General features: G+C 36.4%; 1 pseudogene; it reads left to right on the top strand.

Annotated features, from left to right (window-relative positions):
• The first annotated feature begins 4,474 nt into the window (after window positions 1-4,474).
• Window positions 4,475-5,760, top strand: LOC129622535 (S-phase kinase-associated protein 2-like; annotated as a pseudogene).
• The last annotated feature ends 434 nt before the right edge of the window (window positions 5,761-6,194 follow it).

The raw sequence follows: 6,194 nt of genomic DNA, 5'->3' as shown, positions 1-6,194 counted from the left end.
ATCATATATACAATTGCATTAGTGTTATAACCTTTTTACGTTTCTGTAATATTTACAAGTGAAAATACTTGTAATTTTTTCCTGTTGTAGTGAGATTAGGGGAAAATTGTGAACATATGACTAGATGGTTTTTAGGTTTCCATTCAGCACTATTTTTTCTTAATAAATAATAATATAACTCTAGCCTGTTTCTTTTACACTTATTATTTTAGCAACAAAGTTGTCTCCTTTGGAATCTCCAAAATCAATGCCAGGAGAGTGGTCAGTAAGAAAATAAGCAGAACACAAAATTATGTGATCTATATCTACTCCTCTGGGTAATAGATGAAATTTTTGTGAATTTTGATGATAAATCATTTACAAACTAATCAAGAATAATGAAACAAAATATGACACTACTCTGAGATCATAATACTTTTTCCATTTTTTTAAAATTTTATTTTTAAACTTTACATAACTGTATTAGTTTTGCCAAATATCAAAATGAATCCGCCACAGGTATACATGTGTTCCCCATCCTGAACCCTCCTCCCTCCTTTTTTCTAACAATATTTTAACCTCCATAAGGTATCTATTTGAATTCTCTTCTTAGTATCGTCAAGGTTTCTAATAAGTATTAAATTCCTACAATGCATTATTAGATACAGTATCTGTGGATACTCTGTGCACTGGGATTCTAGCATAAGTAGAAAGAAAAAATCTGGCAATATGTATGTACATAAGCTTTGACGAGAGGTATTGGCTCCTACTGCAAACACAATTTTCATCTTAAGGATAACTTATCTAGTTCATCACTCACAGAGGTTTCAGAATGATCACTTCCAAAATGCCACCCTGCTTTCATTTTTTTTCCCAAGGAAGGTCTGAATAACCTGTAAGTGAATCACTGAACAAAGAAAGTACCAAACTTCAAATAGTCCCTCTAAGACCCTTCAACTACAAACTTGTAACATTTTTTTTGTTACTTGTGACATTTCAAAGTGACTTGTGATCCTGACATTGCTGTTTAAAAGATGCAGTTTGAATCCAAATTAAACTGTAAGCCACACATTTAGAGGATGTATTTTTTGTTTTGTTTTCCCATTTGATTTCTTAAAGTTAATTATGTGTGTTAGTTGTTCAGTCGTGTCCAACTCTTTGTGACCACATGAATGGTAGCCCACCAGGCCTCTCCATCCATGGGATTTTCCAGGCAAGAATACTGGAGTGGGTTGCCATTCCCTTCTGCAGGGGATCCTCCAGACCCAGGGATCAAACCCAGGTCTCCCACATTGCAGGCAGATTCTTTACCATCTGGGCCAGGGATGGTTCAGATGGTAATTCCTGGAAAATCCCAAAAGTTAATTATAGCTTTCTTTAATATATATTAATGAGACTAACTTTAATTCAACCTACGACATGAAAACTCTTTTCCTCATTTATCCTAATTTGATAAAGTTTCCATAATTATGACTTAATTCAAAATACTTAGTCCCCACACAGGAGAATCACTTATAATTTGTTGACTTTTTTTTTAAAAGAAGAAAAGACACAATTATATGAATTTCACTATAAGATAGATCAACCTAGATATTGAATATCACATAATTTATTTAAGTGCCTCAAATGAGTTCAGTGCTCTGTGGTCTCTCTAAGATATTACTCCCACATAAAAAAGACTTATTTTGGAGAAACTAGAAAAGAAATTAAAAAGGAAGAAGAAAATATTTTTGCAATACACCTGCCATAGAAGAGCAATGCTTATCTTTACCCCTTACTGTATTGTAGTAGCCCACTATATTGTAGTAGGGATTTGTAGAACTTCTGGTTTCTTTGAACTGCATAGACATAAGAGAAGATTGTATTATGTTTTTTGCAAGTCCTCCATGTGTGTGTTGGTGTGATCACCCCTCCATGGACAGTTTGTATTACTAGTGTATACTGTAATAGAGAGATTTCAGCCAAGTCTCAGAAAAGCTTATGCAAGTCTGTATCATAAAGCATCAATACTTGCACAGACTCTCACTATCTGATTATGTGTTTAGAAGTCAATGGATGCCAGGGATGCACAGAAACCAATGAACAATTTGACACTTCAAATAATCAGTTCAAAACCTTGCATTAAACATTTCTCAGGTCTCCGGGAATATTCCAACTTTATGACCCTAGTCTGGAGAATGCAGTGTATCCTGTTTTATGATTCCAGCTCAGCTCACTGTTTCCCTTTAGTCCCAACCTCAACCCTTTAATAGGTATTTAGAATCTTCAGGATATTTGCAAAAGCTATCTATAAATACAATAGTCGTATGCGACTCTTTGTGATCCCATAGACTATATGGTCCGTGGATTTCCCCAGGCCAGAATACTGGAGTGAGTAGCCTTTCCCTTTTCCAGGGGATCTTTCCAACCCAGAAATCAAACCCAGGTCTCCCGCATTGCAGGCAGATTCTTTACCAGCTGAGCCACAAGGGAAGCCCATCTATAAATATGTGAATTTTTTCACTATGCCAACTACACTAAATATGTGAAAACTTTACAAATAATATACCCACAATAAAATCACTGTATTGTAATATAGCCTAAAGAATTATAGGAACTCAAATCAGACTATGGGATGTCACATTGCTTGTTTACCACCTACATGAGCTTGGATAAGCAGTTTTACTTTTCAGAGCATTAGTGAACTCAACAGGGAAAACTCTTAAAGTAGTTAAGAGATTTAAACCAGACATCTACTAAAATTGATTTAAGAAATACCTGGCACAAAATAGGCACTTTTCCCTTCTTTCTCTTTCATTCACTCACAGTGCCCTTAGGCCATCATATCTGTTCTCATATTGGCAGATCAAAGTGTTAGCATGCTTGTCTCAGCAGTTGAAAACAGGGAAAAAAAAATTAAAATAAATGAGAGTTTTCCACTATTCTTCATCTTTGGCAGACTCCATTTTAATAGCTTGTCTCATCAAATAATCATTACACTCAATAAGTTGTCTAACACACTACTGCAAGGCTAAATGACTGTCAACTGGCTCAGGCCAGTCTTGCCCACTGAGTAATAACAGACTGTGGCAGGATTTCTGTTTCATTAAATCAGAGAAATAACATTTCTAGTAAAATTATGCACTCATAAAATGGAGTTGGCCTAAAAAACAGAGTATTTTCTTCTAATATTTTGAGGACCACAAAATATATCCAAATGATAGAACAAATCAAAGATGGTTTACAAATTAATTTGGCTAAGTGGTAGATTGACTACAACTGGAAAATATAGATCATATAAACCCAGTATGAGGGCACATTCAAGATGTACTGAAAATTCTACATTAACTTGAAATTTTATTTGAATAATTGGCCAGTGGCCTAACTTCTCTACATCTGTATTTCCTCATTGGTAAAATGTCAATGTACAAGTTAGGGTTTATTTTGTATATAAATATTTTTGAATTTTACATTTTCAATTTTATTGCAATTAAGTGTAGTTGTATTATATTTATGTGCTAAAATTGATTAACTGAACACAATCATTTTAAGGATGTTTCATTTAAAAAGATTTTGTTGATGACAAAACTTCAGTTTCAACATATTAATTAAATCACATTTTTAAAGTAAAATACAACTAATTTAGATTGAATTTTGTACATTAAATGAGTTCTTCTCTAAAACTGGCATGTCGTGTATCAAAGAAGAGACATATTTTTCAACTTGCTATTTCTACTATAAATAATTCATATTTTAAATTATGGTAAACTGAAAATTACACCATTGCAGCAATCAGGGACTCTTAATTTTATTCCTAAATTAGACTGGCTGTCTGGTCTTCAGGAAATTATTTTACTCCCTTTTGTCAAAGTTTCCTCATTTGTCTAATGAGCAAAAACATTTTACTTCATAATTTATCAGTGCATATTATTAATACTATGATACTTTTTCGTATATGAACATCACTGAAATCAGATGCCTCTTAAAATTGAATGCATATTATCATAAATATTGGAAGCACACTAATTTTTATTCATAGCAATACCAAACATAGTAGTTTATCCTTTAATTAATGGTCTCTTAGGTTTAATAAAATTTGATATTAACTGAATTAGTTATCTGGGACTTAAATATAGACCCATTTTAAATGAGTGGTGACATGAGTGTACTTTCTTCAAGGTATTTATATGTGAGGCATTAGTAGGCAATGGAAGAACAAAAATATAAAATATTATAGAAGTCAAAGGATGTTTGAAGAGTTCTGGTAGCACTTAGGAGTAGGGTGCAGGGGGTGTGACAGGGAGGAACTGAAGATGAGGCTGAAGCATGGGTTGAAGTCAGATCCTGGAAATCCTTTAACACCATGGTCAGGAAGTTAGAGTCAATCATCAGGTGTACTTCCTTTGCCTACAGTTATTGCTCATTGAATCTGAGCTATTAATCAAGCTAGATGCTCAAAATCTTAAAGAAGCATGATCTTTGCTTTTGTGCAACATTTTAATCAATCCTTAACTCCCGAACCTGCAGACGCCATGCACAGGAAACACCTCCAGGAGATACCTGACCAGAGTAGCAACGTTACCACCAGTTTCACATGGGGATGGGATTCTAGCAAGACTTCTGAACTGCTTTCAGGCATGGGGGTCCTGCCCTGGAGAAGGAGGAGGTGGACAGTGAGAACATCCCCCAAGAACTGCTTTCAAACCTGGGCCACCCACAAAGTCCCCCAAGAAAATGGCTGAAAAGCAAAGGCAATGACAAGGACTTTGTGATTGTCCTCAGACCTAAGCTAAACTGAGAGAACTTTCCAGGTGTTTCTTGGGACTCCCGTCCAGACGAGCTGCTTTTAGGAATCTTTTCCTGTCTGTGCCTCCCTGAACTCCTCAAAGTCTCCAATGTTTGTAAGAGATGGTAATATCTAGCGTTTGACGAGCCTCTCTGGCAGACTGTAGACCTCGCAGGTAGAAACCTCTACCTAGATGTGGTTGGTCGGCTTTTGTCCCGAGGGGTGGTTGCCTTCCGCTGTCCACGATCATTTATGGACCAACCGTTAGTTGAACATTTCAGCTCTTTTTGTCTACAGCACCTGGACCTTTTGAACTCTGATCGATGTGTCTACCCTGCATGGCCTTCTGTCTCACTGCTCTAAGTTGCAGAATCTCAGCCTGGAAGGCCTCCAACTTTCAGATACCGTTGTTGATAATCTTGCTCAGAACACAAATTTACTGTGACTAAACGTTTCTGGGTGTTCTGGATTCTCTGAATCTGCCCTGAAGACTTTGCTGAGCAGCTGTTCCAGATTGGATGAACTGAACCTCTCTTGGTGCTGATTTCACTGAAAAGCGTGTACAGGTAGCTGTTGCACGTGTGTCAGAGACCATAACCGAGCTGAATCTCAGCAGGTACCAAAAGAATCTGCAGAGATCAGATGTCTCTACCTTAGTTGGAAGATGTCCCAATCTTGTCTACCTAGACTTAAGTGATAGTGTCATGCTTAAAAATGACTGCTTTCCAGAATTTTACCAACTCAACTACCTCCAACACCTATCACTCAGTCGGTGCTATGACATAATACCTGAAACTTTACTTGAACTTGGAGAAATTCCCACATTAAAAACACTACAAGTCTTTGGAATCATACCAGACAGTACCCTTCAACTGTTAAAGGAAGCCCTCCCACATCTACAGATTAATTGCTCCCATTTCACCACCATCACCAGGCCGACCATTGGCAACAAGAAGAACCAAGAGATACGGGGCATCAAATGCTGACTGTCACTGGAGAAGCGCCGTTGTCTATGAAGCCTCTATTGCAAGATGGTGTCTCCTCTATTATTTGAACAGGGAAAGTAAGCAGGAAGTCCAATTGTGGAGAGCTCAGCTATTTTTATTCTTGGTTTTCTATTGCCTTCCTCTACAAGTATATTAGAGAATCATTGGAGACAGAAAACTATGAAGTGTTGCTTTTTAGAAATGACTATGAAAACTTTCATCACTCTATACCCTTAAGAGCCTAAGCTCTATGCTTTTTGAAATTTTAGGGAGAGTGAGCCTATAATTTCAAGATACCTTAAATAGCAAAATTTGAACCATGTCTTCCAAGTGCCATTCTTCATAAATCTATTTAGAATCAAGCTTAAAAATCACCACCAGCAAATCATTTTTGTAGCCTATATGGCAACTGAACATTCTTCTATTTAATTTTTCAGCACTGCTTTATTATAAGACATCTGTTT

This window comes from Bubalus kerabau, chromosome 11 (genome assembly GCF_029407905.1).
Source record: "Bubalus kerabau isolate K-KA32 ecotype Philippines breed swamp buffalo chromosome 11, PCC_UOA_SB_1v2, whole genome shotgun sequence".
Taxonomy (NCBI): domain Eukaryota; kingdom Metazoa; phylum Chordata; class Mammalia; order Artiodactyla; family Bovidae; genus Bubalus; species Bubalus kerabau.
Note: the sequence above shows the minus strand (reverse complement) of the source record. Positions and strands in the feature narration are given on the sequence as shown.